Genomic DNA, 20,568 nt, shown 5'->3' with positions numbered 1-20,568 from the left:
ATTTGACATGTCTTTTCTGTTCAACAACATTAGTTTAATTTGACATGTCTTTTCTGTTCAACAATATTAGTTTAATTTGACATGTCTTTTCTGTTCAACAACATTAGTTTAATTTGACATGTCTTTTCTGTTCAACAATATTAGTTTAATTTGACATGTCTTTTCTGTTCAACAATATTAGTTTAATTTGACATGTCTTTTCTGTTCAACAACATTAGTTTAATTTGACATGTCTTTTCTGTTCAACAATATAAGTTTAAGTTGACATGTCTTTTCTGTTCAACAATATAAGTTTAAGTTGACATGTCTTTTCTGTTCAACAATATAAGTTTAATTTGACATGTCTTTTCTGTTCAACAATATTAGTTTAAATTGACATGTCTTTTCTGTTCAACAATATAAGTTTAAGTTGACATGTCTTTTCTGTTAAACAATATTAGTTTAATTTGACATGTCTTTTCTGTTCAACAACATTAGTTTAATTTGACATGTCTTTTCTGTTCAACAACATTAGTTTAATTTGACATGTCTTTTCTGTTCAACAATATTAGTTTAATTTGACATGTCTTTTCTGTTCAACAATATTAGTTTAATTTGACATGTCTTTTCTGTTCAACAACATTAGTTTAATTTGACATGTCTTTTCTGTTCAACAATATTAGTTTAATTTGACATGTCTTTTCTGTTCAACAACATTAGTTTAATTTGACATGTCTTTTCTGTTCAACAATATAAGTTTAATTTGACATGTCTTTTCTGTTCAACAATATTAGTTTAATTTGACATGTCTTTTCTGTTCAACAATATTAGTTTATTTTGACATGTCCTCTCAGTTTAGTGAAATGAGAATGTGCATGCCCTGCTTACAGTAGTACTGGGCATTTTGTTGTCTTGTCTGTGTTTCAATCTCTATCTGTTAATCAATCAAGCATTACATTTTTTGAGTTAAAGTAGTTGACCATAAAGTAGCAGCAACATTATCTTTAAACTTAGTACAGGGTGATAAAAAACAAATTTACAAATTAGGATTTTGACCAAGATTTTGCAGTTCACTGACCACAGAAATGTCTAGTATTGCCATGTCTTATCAGTTCAACAAAATGAGAATGATTCGACATGTACTTTTAAAGTCAGCAAAATAAGATGTTAAAGATCTTATAAACTAATCACATATTTAAAAAATTTCAAACTATTCCAAGTATTTTACAATTTCACACCTTACAGAGAAATTTTGGGTCGTTTGGTATGAGCAATTTTTTTCCCTTCTGCTGGGCATCCATTTTTGCTTGACAAAACTTTGAATTTTTGACAGTGTTTTATAGTGAGTAGGTTTATACTTTGCACTTCCTTGCTTTTTTTTTTATTGAATCAAAATGACTGTAAATTTTGGAAACTTGAACATTCTATTGTTAATAAATATAAATGATATAATTTGCTTAAACCTTTTTTATGCCCCAGCTGAAGAGGAGAGGGCATTAAGTTTTGATGAAAAAGGGTTGCCAACTGTTTATTGAAGTGAATTTTCCAAGTTTAAGGACCATAACTATGCACAATATCATCAGACCGAATAAAGATTCAAAAACTTGGTCTGTAACTTGTCATTTTAAAACTATATACATGTACCAATTATCAAATCAATATCTTCAAGCTTGACAGAAGTAAGTGGAACACTTATTAATTTGAGTGAATTTTCTAAGCCTCAGGACCATAGCTCTGCAAAAAAAAATCAGACCGGAACCAAATTCAAACTTGGTTGTAACTTGTTATGATGAAACAATGTACAAATTATCAAATCAATATCTACAGTCATGACCAAAAAGGTGGGGAAAACTGAACAAATGAGAGAGTTTTCTAAGTCCAAGAACCATAACTGCATAAAATTATCAGACCGGAACAAAATTAGAACTTGATCTGTAATTTGTCACGATATCACAATATACCAAATATTAAATCAATATCTTCAACCATGAAGAAAAAAGTGGAAAACTGATTTGCTGGACTGACTGATGGACAGACCTAAAGTACCCTTTGACTTCTCCCGTAGGGGACTAATAAACAACTAACAAACACCTCAATGACACAGACACTCAAAGCCACAACAAACAAACACCTTAATGAGACAGTGATTTAATGCCACACCAAACAAACACCTCAAAGGGTCTGAAACCCAATGCAACAACATACAAACACTTCAATATAAGACAGTTACTCAATGCCACAACATACAAATACCACAAACACTTCAATAAGACAGTTACTCAATGCCACAACATACAAACACTTCAATATAAGACAGTTACTCAATGCCACAACATACAAATACCTCAATGAGACAGTAAATAAATGCCAAAATAAACAAGCATTTCAAAGAGACAACATCTCAATGCCACAACAAACAAACACCTAAATGAGACAAAAACTCAATGCCAGAACAAACAATGTTGTGGCATTGAGGTGTTTGTTTGTTGTGGCATTGAGGTGTTTGTTTGTTGTGGCATTGATGTGTTTGTTGTGGCATTGAGTTACTGACTTATTGAGGTGTTTGCTTGTTGTGGCATTGAGTTACTGTCTCATTGAGATGTTTTTATGTTATGGCATTGATTTACTGTCTCATTGAGGTGTTTGATTGTTGTGGCATTGAGTTACTGTCTCATTGAGGTGTTTGATTGTTGTGGCATTGAGTTACTGTCTCATTGAGGTTTTAGTTTGTTGTGGCATTGAGTTTCTGTCTTATTGAGGTATTTTATGTTGTGGCATTAAGTTTTTGTCTCATTGAGGTGTTTGTTTGTTGTGATATTGAGTTCCTGTCTCATTTAGGTGTTTGTTTGTTGTGGTATTGATTAACTGACTCATTTAGGTGTGTGATTGTTGTGGCATTGAGTTTCTGTCTCATTGAGGTGTTTATTTGTTGTGGCATTGAGTTTTTGTCTTATTGAGGTGTTTGTTTGTTGTGGCATTGAGTTTCTGTCCCATTCAGGTGTTTGTTTGTTGTGGCATGGAGTTACTGTCTCATTGAGTTGTTTGTTTTCTGTGGCATTGAGTTACTGGCTCATGGATGTGTTTGTTTGTTGTGGCATTGAGTTACTGTCTTATTGAGGTGTTTGTTTGTTGTGACATTGAGAAGTTTATTTGTTGTGGCTTTTAGTTAGTCTCATAAAAATGTTTTTTTTTGTGGCATTTTGTAACTGTCTCATTGAGGTGTTTGTGTGCAGTGGCATGGAGTTACTGTCTCATTGAAGTGTTTATTTTTTGTGGCATTTTGTAACTGTCTCATTGAGGTGTTTGTGTGTAGTGGCATTGAGTTTCTGTCTCATTGAGGTGTTTATATTTTGTGGTAATTTGTACCTGTCTCATTGATGTGTTTGTTATACCCCCGCTTTAAAATAGGGGGGTATACTGTTTTACCTCTGTTTGTCCTTCCGTCAGTCAGTCCGTCCGTCCCATGAATATTTTTTGTCGCATTTTTCTCAGGAACTACAATACAAGGATTTCTGAAATTGGGTTTCAGGGTTTATCCAAGTCAGCTATACAGTGTGATGCGTTTTCAGATTGATCACTTGACAACTTCCTGTTTACTGAACACTTAGGCAGCAACCATTTGATTTTCGGGGGGGGGGGGCTATGTTTTTTTTTTTCTGTGCAAACTTTTGTTTTCGCCTTTGGCGAAGAACAATCTTTTTTTTTAGCGACAAACCGAAAACATTTTTTTCCTTTCAATTTTAGCATTACATATAGGGGCAGCTGAGGGTGAAACAAACAATTTTTTTTTCTCAGGGTCCAAAACAAATTATTTTTTTCACCAAAACCTGGAAACAAACTTTTTTTTCCAAAAAAAACCATAGCCCCCCCCCCGAAAATCAAATGGTTGCTGTGTTACGAGTATGATTTTACACATGATAGCCAAGTTGAAAATTTTTGTCACATTTTTCTCAGGAACTACAATACAAGGATTTCTGAAATTTGGTTTCAGGATTTATATAAGTCAGCTAAAACCGTGTGATGCGTTTTCAGATTAATCACTCGACAACTTCCTGTTTTTCGAACACTTGCATATTTTTACACTATTAATATTATCCACTTGCGGTGGGGGTATCATCAGTGAGCAGTAGCTCGCAGTTTCACTTGTTTGTTGAGGCATTGAGTTTCTGTCTCATTGGGATGTTTGTATGTTATGGCATTGATTTACTGTCTCATTGAGGTGTTTATTTGTTGTAGCATTGAGTTTCTGTCTCATTGGGATGTTTGTATGTTATGGCATTGATTTACTGTCTCATTGATGTGATTTGTGTTTTGTGGCATGGAGTTTCTGTCTCATTGTGGTGTTTGTTTGTTGTGGTATTTTGTAACTGTCTCATTGAGATGCTTGTTTGTTGTGGCATGGAGTAACTGTCTCATTGAAGTGTTTATTTGTTGTGGCAATGAGTAACTGTCTCTGTGAGCTGTTTGTATATTGTGGCAATGAGTTACTGTCTCTGTGAGCTGTTTGTATGTTGTGGCATTGGGTTTCTGTCTCATTGTGGTGTTTGTATGTTATGACAGCAATGAGACAAAAACTCAATGCCACAACAAACAAACACCTCAATGAGACAGTAAATCAAAGCCACAACAAACAAACACCTCAATGAGACAGAAACTCAAAGCCATAACATACAAACAGCTCAATGAGGCAGAAACTGAATGCAACTACATACACGTCAATGACACAAAAAAAATAATCAATGCCACAACAAACAAACACCTCAATTAGACAGAAAATCCATGCAACCACAAACAAACACCTAAATGAGACAGAAACTCAATGCTACAAACAAACACATCAATGAGACAAAAACTCAAAGCCACAACAAACAAACACCTCAATGAGACAGAAACTCAAAGCCATAACATACAAACAGCTCAGTGAGGCAGAAACTCAATGCAACTACATACACACCAATGAAACAAAAAAACTCAATGCCACAACAAACAAACACCCCAATTAGACAGAAAATCCATGCAACAACAAACAAACACCTAAATGAGACAGAAACTCAATGCCACTACCAACAAACACCTCAATGAGACAAAAACACAATGCCACAGCAAACAAACACCTAAATGAGGCAGAAACTCAATGCGACAACATACAAACACCTCAATGAGACAGAAACTCAATGCCACTACCAAGAAACACCTCAATGAGACAAAAACTCAATGCCACAGCAAACAAACACCTAAATGAGGCAGAAACTCAATGCGACAACATACAAACACCTCAATGAGACAGTAACTCAATGCCACTACCAACAAACACCTCAATGAGACAAAAACTCAATGCCACAGCAAACAAACACCTAAATGAGGCAGAAACTCAATGCGACAACATACAAACACCTCAATGAGACAGCAACTCAATGACACAACAAACAAACACCTCAATGAGACAAAAACTTAATGCCACAACATAAAATACCTCAATAAGACAGAAACTCAATGCCACAACAAACTTAAACCTCAATGAGACAGAAACTCAAAGCCATAACATACAAACACCTCGATGAGACAGTAACTCAATAACACAACAAACAAACACCTCAATGAGACAGCAACTCAATGCCACAACAATAAAACACCTCAATGAGACAGAAACTCAATGCTACAAACAAACACCTCAATGAGACAGCAACTCAATGCCACAACAAACAAACACCTCAATGAGACAGTAACTCAATGCCACAACAATAAAACACCTAAATGAGACAGAAACTCAATGCCACAACATACAAACACCTCAATGAGACAGTAACTCAATGACACTACCAACAAACACGTCAATGAGACAAAAACTCAATGACACTACCAACAAACACCTCAATGAGACAAAAACTCAAAGCCACAACAAACACCTCAATGAGACAAAAAAACTCAATGCCACAACATACAAACATCTCAATGAGACAGTAACAAAATGCCACTACAACAACTCAATGAGACAGTAACTAAATGCCACAACATACAAACATCTCAATGAAATAGTAACAAAATGCCACAACATACAAACACCTCGATGAGACAGTAACTCAATGCCACTACCAACAAACACCGCAAAGAGACAGCAACTCAATGCCACTACCAACAAACACCTAAATGAGGCAGAAACTCAATGCCATAACAAACAAACACCTCGATGAGACAGTAACTCAATGCCATAACATACAAACATCTCAATGAGACAGTAACTCAATGCCACCACAAACAATCATCTCAATAAGACAGCAACTCAGTGGCACACACACAGATGTCTTTTAATTTTTTTTTATAATGATTAGACTGTTGGTTTTCCCGTTTGAATGGTTTTACACCAGTCATTTTGGGACCCTTTATAGCTTGTTGTGCAGTGTGAGCCAAGGCTCCGTGTTGAAGGCTGTACATTGACCTTTAATGGTTCACTTTTTTAGATTGTTATTTGGATGGAGAGTTGTCTCATTGGCACTCACACCACATCTTCCTATATTTATCTCAATGATACAGTAACTTAATGCTACAACATACAGATTTTTCTTCTGAGTTCAGTATTTTTGTAATTTTACTTTATTGCCACAACATACAAACATCTCAATGAGACAGTAACTCAATGCCACAACAAACAAATACCTCCATGAGACAGTAACTCATTGCCACAACATACAAACACCTCAATGAGACAGAAACTCAATGCAACAAACAAACACCTCAATGAGACAGAAACTCAATGCCACAACAAACAAATACCTCCATGAGACAGTAACTCATTGCCACAACATACAAACATCTCAATGAGACAGAAACTCATTGCCAAAACATACAAACACTTCCATGAGACAGAAACTCATTGCCACAACAAACAAACACCTCAATGAGACAGAATCTCAATACCACAACATACAAACACCTCAATGAGACAGTAACTAAATGCCACAACAAAAAAACACCTCAATGAGACAGTAACTAAATGCCACAACAAACAAACACCTCAATGAGACAGAAACTCAATGCCACAACAAACACCTCAATGAGACAGAAACGCAATGCCACAACATACAAACACTTCAATGAGACAGAAACTCAATGCCACAACATACAAACACCTCAATCATTGTCAATGATACAATTACTTGATGCAACATAACAAAAAACATCTTCAGGTTAACATACAAACTTTCTGTGACTAAAGTGGCAGCCTTATTTATAACAAAACAGTTTAAAAACAGAAATATGACAGGCATGAACCAAGGTCAACCACTGAACTGCAGCTACTGACTTCTAACATACAGAATGTGTCTGGGTTAATTTAGTTCGAAAGTGCAAAACCTCCTCTAAACTTGGAAAAATCGTACAACAGCACAGAATAAAATAAAACTATACAAAATTAAAAACCAATTGTTCAGAGAACAATTGAAGGTCTTTCCACCAAAACAATGTATTTTAATATGAAAGGTGTAAAAATAGGTTTAAAATGTCATTTCAATCGTCAAATGATAGCTTATTGTACGCTGATTCCAAAAATATATGGTTTCTAAACAATATTTTTTTAGATAAGGGAGATAATTTCTTACTTCCGGTTTGAAAACTCTATTTCCGATAATATTTGACTATTTACTTGACACTGATTCCAAAAATATCTTGTTTTTTATACTTTTATATAATAAAGTACAATAAATAGCTACTTCCCGTTTACACAAGGTCACTTCCGGTTGTTTTTTAAAGTTTAAATGGTTTGATACCGTTTGTCAAAAGTCTCATGACTTTATTATGTATACAGATGGGGTAAAAGCAAAGGTCAAAATCTAGAACGTCAAATTAAGCTATGACCTTGAGATCAATTTCAAGGTCATTAACCAAGAACCTCAAATCAAAAGACCATAGGTCTTAATTATGTTTAGTTAATGAGTTATATCACCATACACGTATTTTTAAATACCAAAGGGGAGAAAACTCCCTTTCACATTCAACGTACCCTTGCAATCAAAATTTACTGTCGCAACAAACAATTTAGAAAAAATAATTTGTCGATATCTTATACGTTTTTTTGAAATGAGTGGAAATGAGCCATATTCAAAAATTAGAATATGACCTTGACCTTTGACCTTGACCTAATTTTCATTTTTTTGGACCAAGAACCTCAATTCAAAAGATCCTAGGTCTCTATCAATTATGGTTTACCAGTTAGAAATGCAATTCACTTATATCAAATGAATAAGGGAAATAACTCTCATATGGAGCATTCATATCACTTCGGTCAAAATAGGACAAATCATGCAAAGGATATAACGTGCAATTTTGTAAAATAAATTTGTCATAATATTTTACGTTTGCGAAGGAGTTGCGCTCACAAGGAAAACAGTGTTTGGGGAGATAACTCCTACAAAGAAAAGTTTTCGGTTACGCAGGGTAAATTTCAAAAGCGCATCAATTGTTCGATATCATATACCAAATATCTAAGCGACATATTGCGAAACAAATGTTTATCGCAAGAACGAAATTAGGCGGAGAAAAAAAAAAAAAAAAAATAATCAGAAGATAAACAATAGGTCTTTCCACAGAAAAGTGGAAAGACCTAATAATATTACAAAAATTTACGAAATGGGTAAAAAATTACTTTAAAGGGCAATAACTCCTTAAGGGGGCAACTGACCATTTTGATCATGTTGACTTATTTGTAGATCTTACTTTGCTGAACATAATTGCTGTTTATAGTTTATCTCTATCTATAATAATTTTCAAGATAATAACTGAAAACGGAAAAAAATCCTTAAAATTACCGATTCAGGGGCAGCAACCCAACAACCTTTTGTCAAATTCATCAAATTTCAGGGCAGATAGATCTTGACTTAATTAACAATTTTACCCCGTCAGATTTACTCTTAATGCTTTGGTTTCAGAGTTATAACATACGACAACCACTGAACATCAGGTTTCTATATAACCATAATAGAAAATCTAACAGGGCAAGTGTTCAGAAAGACCACATCTGTGTTCCATTGAAGATAGTAGGGCAGATATTTTGAAAGATATGATGTCACCGAGAGGCATTGTCCTTTCTATCGAATCAACCTTTTATAGCATTATGTCATACAGGAGTTATTGCCCTTTAAAAATTAAATTTTTTATAATCTTAGCATTTTTGCTTATTTCGTGAAAACAAATAAAGAGACAGCAACTGTCAACAGATTAAGTAATAAGCAACAAAACTTGAAAAGATTTTAACAAAAACCTTTATGACTCCTTAAAGAATAAACTATTCGAAACAAACATCTTACAACTGACAACTATCAAAATTAATTCTTCTCATAACTTCATTCTCCAATACTAGAAAGTGAATTATAAATAAATATCTTTAATAAATTTGTAGAAGTTACAATGTATAACAAACAAAGGTTATATTTCATGACTTGTGAATATTACAATAATAATAGTAATATTTATATACTAAATTGCATTTCAGAAATCATTCTTAAAATACATACATTAGAAAAAAATAATCCAGTTAACCAGTCTAATTTTATCAAATATATGTTGCATTTAATGTCTTTATCAAAATATATATTAAACAACATTGTCATGAAAGATGGTTCTTTCTAAAAAATATGCACATAAAAAAATGAACAAATTCAAAGTTGAACGCACTCAATTTGGGCCTACATGATTGACCTTGCTAAATATGCATACAAACAATATATTTGTCAACACACATTCAAAATAAGCAAAATTATAAATATAAAAACTAATTAAATCCCATGTTCAGTCAAATTGTAATCACAATAAATCCCTGTGTACAAGCATTTGTTTAATTTACTACCCTAAACCTACACTATAAATAAAAGCAAGTGCAATTTCTTGGAATATAAACATGGAATGTATGTATCACTACTATGTCTTGGAAGATAAGCATGGAATGGCATCTTTAAAGTGGAATGTTGGAACCTTAAATAAAAAGAAAAACAAATATATTAATCAAACAACAAAATTTTATCCTAAAGATATATTTTTCTACTGAATTCAGGGGAAAATTAATTGTTTAGAAAGGCAATGTCAAATGTCTAAAGGATAATGTCATAGATAAGGAAGGCAAACTTTATCTGAATACCATTTTTAAAATATACAGATAAAGAAGTTCTGTGAACTGAAAATGACTTAATCTTAAACTTTATATTGACCTGCTGAGCCATACAATGAATCTCTATAAAGTACCAAGATTGAGAGGTCTTGAGATACATTTGTATTTCTTTCATAGACCATAACCAATTTAATAATAAAGAAAATATTATGAGATTAACTATTCTATTATCTAAGAGGGTTTGTATGGAAAGCCAACGGGGTCAAACTTCTTACTTCGTATCTTGTCAATGTGTAACTTGTAACTGTGTGATTTGTCAATTTGTATATTGCTGTTTTGTAACTTGTCGATTTGTTAAATGTCGATTTGTATATTGATGTTTTGTAACTTGTCGATTCGTTAATTGTCAATTTGTATATAGCTGTTTTGTAACTTGTCGATTTGTTAAATGTCGATTTGTATGTATATTGTCTATTTGTATATTAATGTTTTGTAACTTGTCGATTCGTAAATTGTCAATTTGTATGTTGATGTTTTGTAACTTGTCGATTCGTTAAATGTCAATGTGTGAAATGTCAATGTGTGAAATATCATCGTTGTATTATGCTAACGATCATTATGACGACAGATGGCGCTCCGTTTCTTCTACGGTGTATAAGCCTCCTGTAAGTAGGAGCACCGGCATATGGAATATATACCAATGTAATTTAAATCAATTATGTAAAGCACATTTATATAAAAGAAAACAAATAGATAAATACATTGTTTGTTTTATATAGCATGTATACCAGGGTCTCGCTTTTATTTAGAGTTTACTGTACTGGTAACCAAACCTGGGATGGGATATCATAGATGTGCCGCTGTCCTCGAACGGGCTTCCTTATCAACTTCGCAAATATATTACTGTCACTTGGCAGGAAATTTATACTTAATATTTAACCGGCTCAAAAATAAGACTAAATACATGAAATATAAGACGGTGCTGTAAATTTCTGTCCCTATCCAAAATACCCTCATTTTCCAGTGGAAGTCCAAATTTCCCCGACCATCATCCCAAATGGCCTCTATCGTATCAACATACCTATTGTATTTATTGTGAAGTTGTTCTCGTCCTGAATATGCATGAAATATTTGCCACTGGACGTTAAGCAACCAACAATCAATCAATCGACTTTATTTGAACTTCGCTTTAGTGGATAGTTATCTCATTGTCAATCATACGGTTTATTACCACATCTCCTTATTGTATTTACCTGAATAATCCAGTCGTTATATTCCACGGACCAACGACTATTTCAATTACCTCGCAATTAGGAGAGATCGATTACGTCGCGGGACTGGACTAGTCGGGATGTATGTTTATAGTTTCCGTTCTCGAACGAAAGTCCACATCAGTAAATAAAATAAAACTGGGGTCCTGTAGACATGCAATTTTTTAATCAATCAATTATAGCAAATGCGTAAAAGAAAGCAAATTAAAAAATTGCATGTTTACAGGACCCCAGTCTTATCTTATTTTGCTATTCCATATATTCAATATGGAGGTGCTCCTAATTACAGGAGGCTTATACACCGTAGAAAAAAACGGAGCGCCATCTGTCGTCATAATGATCGTTAGCATAATACAACGATGACATTTCACACATTGGCAAATCACGCATTGACATTTAATGAATCGACAAGTTACAAAACATCAATATACAAATTGATTATTTACGAATCGACAAGTTACAAAACATTAATATACAAATAGACAATATACATACAAATCGACATTTAACAAATCGACAAGTTACAAAACAGCAATATACAAATTGACACTTAACGAATCGACAAGTTACAAAACATCAATATACAAATAGACAATTTATACAAATCGACTTTTAACAAATCGACAAGTTACAAAACAGCAATATACAAATTGACAAATCACACAGTTACAAGTTACAAATTGACAAGTTACGAAGTAAGAATTTTGACCCCGTTGGCTTTCCATAGGTTTATGCTTCAAAAATTATTAGCCCAATCACATTCTTTATGTGCCTGTCCCAAGTCAGGAATCTGTAGTTCATTGGCAATTGTTAGTTCATGTCTGTCATATTTGTTTTTTTCATTAATTGTTTTGTTATATACATGTTTATCGCTATTTTGTGCATTTTTCCTTTGATCTTTTTTTGTGATATTTTCATATCATGCTTCTCGCTTGAGATGGAAAAAATATTGCTAGAAACTAAGGAGGCCATGTGGCGTAACACTGGCGTTCCAATGAAATTGACATGAACTGGACAACGTCGTCATAGGTAAAATAGTGATAAACAGATTATCATTGGTCATCTCAACTCGATTGCTTTTCTCACTTTCGCTGTACCAGCTCAAGTGAGAAAACCAATCTCGTTGAGATGATCAACAATAATCTATAAATATGGCTGTTAGTTTTCTCAATTGAATTGTTTCATATTTTTCAAGTCAGGGCCTTTTATAAACCTTATAGATTTTTCTCATTTGTAGCCTATAATTGGTTACACACATCTCATTTGAACTTTGATGGATAGTTGTCTCATTGACAATCATGCCACGTCTCCTTATTTTTATATCTAAACTACATTAATTTTATACTGCAGAGATCATTTAATAATAATAGAAGTAAAATTAACTGTAACCTTCAGAAAATATAATTCTAACCAGATGCTCCACAGGGCGCAGCTTTATACGACCGCAGAGGTTGAACCCTGAACTGTTGGGGCAAGTAAGGACACAACATTCAAGCTGGATTCAGCTCTAAATTTGGATTGTGATTAAATAGTTGACACAGCATAGGTTTCTGACAGAGAATGAATGTGGTCCAATGAACTTTTAAAAAAAATTTGCCTTTGAGCAATTCACTATGCTGTTGAATATTAATCCTCTCAAAAAAATGTTTGAACAAATTTTCTTTTTATTTATGAAATCTGAAATGAAAAAAATTGACCCCCCCAATTTTTTTTTTTCACATCCCCCTTTCCCTTATTTCAAAACTGATCTCAATTCAAATTTCTAATGAAGTTTGCAACAATAACTACTCATTTAAATACATCATAAAATATTAAAATGTAAAAAAAGTGCTTGTTATCACTGACAATGACTGAATGGTAAAGATTGTTTTAATATATCAGTTGGTAGTAAAAGTGAATATACATTGTATATTGTATAAAACAATGATTTAAGTTGATTCAACTACTATTCTGGACAAAGAAAGATAACTCTAATTGAAATCCAATTGGAATTTCTTGCTATTGCACAATATTGTGCAATTAGATAGTTCTTGCTATTGTGCAATACTGTGCAATTGAAAATATTTGCTATTGCACAATACTGTGCAATTGAAGATTTCTTGCTATTTGCCAATACTGTGCAATTGAAGATTTCTTGCTATTGCTGAATTTATAACTGTGCAATTGAAAATTTCTTGCTATTGCACATTACTTAATATAATAATTTTGGATCCTGATTTGGACCAACTTGAAAACTGGGCGCATAATCAAAAATCTACGTACATGTTTAGATTCAGCATATCAAAGAGGCCCAAGAATTCATTTTTTGTTAAAATCAAACTTAGTTTAATTTTGGACCCTTTGGACTTTAATGTAGACCAATTTGAAAACAGGACCAAAAATTAAGAATCTACATACACAGTTAGATTTGGCATATCAAAGAACCCCAATTATTCAATTTTTGATGAATTCAAACAAAGTTTAATTTTAGACCCCGATTTGGGCCAACTTGAAAACTGGGCCAATAATAAACCAGATGCTCCGCAGGGCGTAGCTTTATACGACCGCGGAGGTTGAACCCTGAACGGTTGGGACAAGTATGGACACAACATTCAAGCTGGATTCAGCTCTAAATTTGGATTGTGATTTAATAGTTGACACAGCATAGGTTTCTGACACAGAATAAATGTGTTCTAATGAACTTAAAATTTTTGTTTTCTCTTAAGAGCAATTCACTATGCTGTTGAATATTAATCCTCTCAAAAAAATGTTTGAAGAAATTTTCTTTTTATTTATGAAATTTCAAATGAGAAAAATTGAACCCAATTTTTTAATCACATTCCCCTTTCCCTTATTCCAAAACTAATCTCAATTAAAATATTCTAATGGAGTTTGCAACAATAACTACTCATTTAAATACATCATAAAATATTAAGATGTAAAAAAAAACTGCTTGTTATCACTGAATGGTAAAGATTATTTAAATTTATCAGTTGGTAGTAAAAAGTGAATATACATTGTATATTGTATATAACAAAGATTTAAGTTGATTCTGGACAAAGAAAGATAACTCCAATTAAAAAAAAAATCTTGCAATAAGATATTTCTTGCTTACTATTCTGGACAAAGAAAGATAACTCTAATTAAAAAAAAATTTGCTATTTCACAATATTGTGAAATTAGATATTTCTTGCCATTGCACAATACTGTGCAATTAAAAAGACTTGCTATTGCACAATACTTAATATAATAATTTTAGATCCTGATTTGGACCAACTTGAAAACTGGGCCCATAATCAAAAATCTAAGTACATGTTTAGATTCAGCATATCAAAGAGGCCCAAGAATTTAATTTTTGTTAATATCAAACTTAGTTTAATTTTGGACCCTTTGGACGCAATAAGATATTTCTTGCTTACTATTCTGGACAAAGAAAGATAACTCTAATTAAAAAAAAATTTGCTATTTCACAATATTGTGAAATTAGATATTTCTTGCCATTGCACAATACTGTGCAATTAAAAAGACTTGCTATTGCACAATACTTAATATAATAATTTTAGATCCTGATTTGGACCAACTTGAAAACTGGGCCCATAATCAAAAATCTAAGTACATGTTTAGATTCAGCATATCAAAGAGGCCCAAGAATTTAATTTTTGTTAATATCAAACTTAGTTTAATTTTGGACCCTTTGGACCTTAATGTAGGCCAATTTGAAAACGGGACCAAAAATGAAGAATCTACATACACAGTTAGATTTGGTATATCAAAGAACCCCATTTATTCAATTTTTGTAAAAATCAAATAAAGTTTAATTTTGAACCCAGATTTGGACCAACTTGAAAACTGGGCCAATAATCAAGAATCTAAGTACATTTTTAGATTCAACATATCAAAGAACCCAACCGATTAATTTTTTGTCAAAATCAAACTAAGTTTAATTTTGGACCCTTTGGACCTTAATGTAGACCAATTTGAAAACATGACCAAAAATTAAGAATCTACATACACAGTTAGATTCGGCATATCAAAGAACCCCAATTATTCAATTTTGATGAAATCAAACAAAGTTTAATTTTGGACCCTTTGGGCCCCTTTTTCTTAACTGTTGGGACCAAAACTTTCAAAATCAATACCAACCTTTCTTTTGTGGTCATAAACATTGTGTTTAATTTTCATTGATTTCTATTTACTTAAACTAAAGTTATTGTGCAAAAACCAAGAATAATGCTTATTTGTGCCCTTTTTTGGCCCCTAATTCCTAAACTGTTGAAACCAAAACTCCCAAAATCAATCCCAACCTTTCTTTTGTGGTCATAAACATTGTGTTTAAATTTCATTGATTTCTATTTACTTAAACTAAAGTTATTGTGCAAAAACCAAGAATAATGCTTATTTGTGCCCTTTTTTGGCTTCTAATTCCTAAACTGTTGAAACCAAAACTCCCAAAATCAATCCCAACCTTTCTTTTGTGGTCATAAACCTTGTGTCAAAATTTCATAGATTTCTATTAACTTAAACTGAAGTTATAGTGCGAAAACCAAGAAAATGCTGAATTGGGCCCTTTTTGGCCCCTAATTCCTAAAATGTTGGGACCAAAACTCCCAAAATCAATACCAACCTTCCTTTTATGGTCATAAACCTTATGTTAAAATTTCATAGATTTCTATTCACTTTTACTAAAGTTAGAGTGCGAAAACTAAAAGTATTCGGACGACGACGACGACGACGACAACGACGACGACGAAGACGCAGACGACGACGCCAACGTGATAGCAATATACGACGAAAATTTTTTCAAAATTTGCGGTCGTATAAAAATCTAAGTACATTTTTAGATTCAGCATATCAAAGAACCCCAAGGATTCAATTTTTGTTAAAATCAAACTAAGTTTAATTTTGGACCCTTTGGACCTTAATGTAGACCAATTTGAAAACGGGACCAAAAATTAAGAATCTACATGCACAGTTAGATTCGGCATATCAAAGAACCCCAATTATTCAATTTTTGATGAAATCAAACAAAGTTTAATGTTGGACCATTTGGGCCCTTTATTTCTAAACTGTTGGGACCAAAACTCCCAAAATCAATACCAACCTTCCTTTTATGGTCATAAACCTTATGTTTAAATTTCATAGATTTCTATCTATAAATACTAAAGTTATGGTGCGAAAACCATAAAAAATGCTTATTTGGGTCCCTTTTTGGCCCCCTAATTTCTTAACTGTTGGGACATTAACTCCCAAAATCAATACCAACCTTCCTTTTGTGGTCATAAACATTGTGTTTAAATTTCATTGATTTCTATTTACTTAAACTAAAGTTATTGTGCAAAAACCAAGAATAATGCTTATTTGGGCCTTTTTTTGTCCCCTAATTCCTAAACTGTTGGAACCAAAACTCCCAAAATCAATCCAAACCTTTCTTTTGTAGTCATAAACCATGTGTCAACATTTCATAGATTTCTATAAACTTAGACAAAAGTTATAATGCGAAAACCAAGAAAATGCTTATTTGGGCCCTTTTTGGCCCCTAATTCCTAAAATGTTGGGACCAAAACTCCCAAAATCAATCCCAACCTTCCTTTTGTGGTCATAAACCTTGTGTTAAAATTTCATAGATTTCTATTCACTTTTACTAAAGTTAGAGTGCGAAAACTAAAAGTATTCGGACGACGACACAGATGACGACGCCAACGTGATAGCAATATACGACGAAAAAAATTTCAAATTTTGCGGTCATATAAAAACGACTTAGTCATTTCATATGTTATTAAATTTTGAAACTATTTTATGTATCATTTTTACCTACCTGATTTTCATTTAAAAAACTATTTGTCATCGAAATTTCTTTTTCTCTTTCTTATTTTTTTTGCTGTGTGGCTGTAATGGCTGTGGTTGGTTTGAGTTAGATGAAGATCTTGGCTCTTCGGCTGCTTTTTCCTTCAAAATATAAATAGATTTAATATGAAAAGAACATTTGGTTTTAACTATTTTCTTCCGTTTATGTCCTTTTCATATGTGTTTTATCTGTTTTAATTCCAGTAGAGGTCTGTTGGTGAATAGGTTTACTGGACTGACGACTCATGTATAAAGCGCAAGTTACGGATACAAAATGGATATGGAACAGACAAGCATTGCAAAAAAAGGACATCTCCCAGAAACTTCATTCATTGTATATTTGTTAATTTGGAACGTGCTTAAAATTTTCCACTGAACAGGACGGAGGTTAAAGGGTAAAACAGACACTAAACCGTCATGAAACAGATATGGACTGACAAATATAACACTTATATAGTCTGCAAGTATATAAATTTTCAATGAAAGACATAATTATTATTTAGTGATTAATTGTGACAGACACGTATAAATAGACAATATTTATTAGCAAAATTACATTAAATGGTAATGGCATACACAATTAAATGTATTGTATGGGGCCAAAGTCCCCTTTAATGGTTGAAAAAAAAAATCATTCTACAAATGAACTCAAAATCATTTACTTTTTTATTTTCAGACTTTTTCATTATCCCACATATGCACGTTAATCTACAAATCTACTTCCTTCTTCCAGTCTCTTTGTCATGAGACTTTGAGTAGTCTAGTTAAGGCCACACTTTAAAATATTTTGGTTTGCCCAAACCCTACCCAAAGGTTGAGACAGTGGGTAGGTAGCATTTTGAAGTATCAGATGTTTATTAGTCTTTATGCCTATTTGATTAAAAAAAAACTTCCTTAAATCAGGACAATAAAAGAATTTGAGTAGGCAGCTTTTTTCTGGGTAGGTAGCGTTTGGGCAAACAAACCCAGGCGCAGATCCAGAGGGGGGTTCCGGGGGTTGGAACCCCCCCTTTTTTTTGGACGATCAATGCATTTGAATGGGGACATGTAATTGGAACCCCCCTTTGTCCTGGGTTAGGAACCCCCCTTTTTTAAAATGGCTGGATCCGCCCCTGAAACCTATTATCTATTATGGCCTAAGGTAGCAATACACAGTTAGGAAAAAAACTTAAAATTGACACTCATAATTTTTAAACACCCCCTTTTCCCTCCTGTCTAACAAAGAAGGCTTTATATGTGTGTTATGCATGTATATACTAGTAGAAAGAGAATCTTCCATAGATTTGATTTCTAATGGTCATAAGGGTGAAATATAATCCCTTTTGGGTGTAACCATGGCAACAATCTGCATTTCTTAGATACAAAATATAGCAAAAAAGGGGGGTGAACATGTCACAAAAGTCTCCAAAATTTGGTCTAAAGGAAAATTTCAATGAATTACAGTGATACCTTTCCTGAATCCATAGGTTTATATCTATCAAGTGGTCCAAAAAAAATCATATGTCTTCCTGCTCGTTTTTCCATAAAATTGAATTGAAAAGATCGAGCGCAAAATCTTTGTTGATAAACACTACAATAATTTATGGACCTATGAACGGTACGGATAGGAAAATACGGACTGTCAATCATTGAAATGGCCTATAAAACATGTTAAAATCAATCTAAATGTTCATATAAACCCACTAAGAAGGCTATATTATTCTTCAATTACCTAAAAATCAATTTTATTGTACAAAAACTTTCATATTTAAAAAATTCACAGGGGCCATAATGCGAAACTAAACTTCTAACTGTGTATTGCTACCTTAAGGATTAACATTTTTTTTCCCAATTCCACTTTAAATAGATTTCTGTTTTCTACTAGTTAAAACGAGCATTTTCGCCTGCTAGTTTTGAAAATCGGTTCAGAAATAAATATTTTATGAAGGTTAGCAGTTGACACTGAAATGCAACAAAAAAGTGATTTTATGAAACATGCCATGTCAAAGTGCATTTTCTCCTTTTTTATTCAATTTTCTAAAACTATACCTTCTAAGCCTGTCTTTCCTTGTTTAAAAACCTAAATTAACCTTAACAGTAGACAACTTTTACAAGTTAAAGCTATTTTAAAGCTCTAGAATGTCAATTTTGTTGTGTATTACCATACCAAGGCCTTGGTTAAAATTTAGTCAATACTGAATTTATTTATAACAGCGGGGAAAAAATTGGGCTTAATTCATGCTAAATTGTGACTTTATGCTTGCTAAAATAATAAATTTGATTTAGTCGCATGAAAAAATATAAAGCGTTCCCTTCTAAGGTTTCTACATAATGGCAATCTTCTTTTCCAAGGGGTAGCCAATAAAGTATCAATTAATAACGGAACCAAGTCTATGTGTCAAAATGTCTTTATTGGTTGCTAAGGACAATAAACAACAAAACTAACATACATTGTCATACTAAAGGTTGTTTCTTCCTTAGAATTGTATCTATAACCTAAATATCAATAGTTTTGTGGTATGTTTGTCTGAAAAAAAGGCAATTATTTGCTTTGTCAAATGCCATAAGGTAGCAATACACAGTTAGGAAAAAAACTTAAAATTGACACTCATAATTTTTAAACACCCCCTTTTCCCTCCTGTCTAACAAAGAAGGCTTTATATGTGTGTTATGCATGTATATACTAGTAGAAAGAGAATCTTCCATAGATTTGATTTCTAATGGTCATAAGGGTGAAATGTAATCCCTTTTGGGTGTAACCATGGCAACAATCTGCATTTCTTAGATACAAAATATAGCAAAAAAGGGGGGTGAACAAGTCACAAAAGTCTCCAAAATTTGGTCTAAAGGAAAATTTCAATGAATTACAGTGATACCTTTCCTGAATCCATAGGTTTATATCTATCAAGTGGTCCAAAAAAAATCATATGTCTTCCTGCTCGTTTTTCCATAAAATTGAATTGAAAAGATCGAGCGCAAAATCTTTGTTGATAAACACTACAATAATTTATGGACCTATGAACGGTACGGATAGGAAAATACGGACTGTCAATCATTGAAATGGCCTATAAAACATGTTAAAATCAATCTAAATGTTCATATAAACCCACTAAGAAGGCTATATTATTCTTCAATTACCTAAAAATCAATTTTATTGTACAAAAACTTTCATATTTAAAAAATTCACAGGGGCCATAATGCGAAACTAAACTTCTAACTGTGTATTGCTACCTAAATATATAGAAACCATGCAAGGAACACAATACCAATTTCATTTTTAATAATTATTTGTTTTTGATAAAAATAAACCCATTAGTTTTCTCGTTTGAATTGTTTTACATTGTCTTATTGGGGCCTTTTATAGCTGACTATGAGGTATAAATTGTTCATTGTTAAAGGCCTTACGGTGACCTATAGTTT

Source organism: Mytilus trossulus, chromosome 1 (genome assembly GCF_036588685.1).
Source record: "Mytilus trossulus isolate FHL-02 chromosome 1, PNRI_Mtr1.1.1.hap1, whole genome shotgun sequence".
Classification (NCBI taxonomy): Eukaryota; Metazoa; Mollusca; class Bivalvia; order Mytilida; family Mytilidae; genus Mytilus; species Mytilus trossulus.
This window is presented reverse-complemented; position numbering follows the sequence as displayed.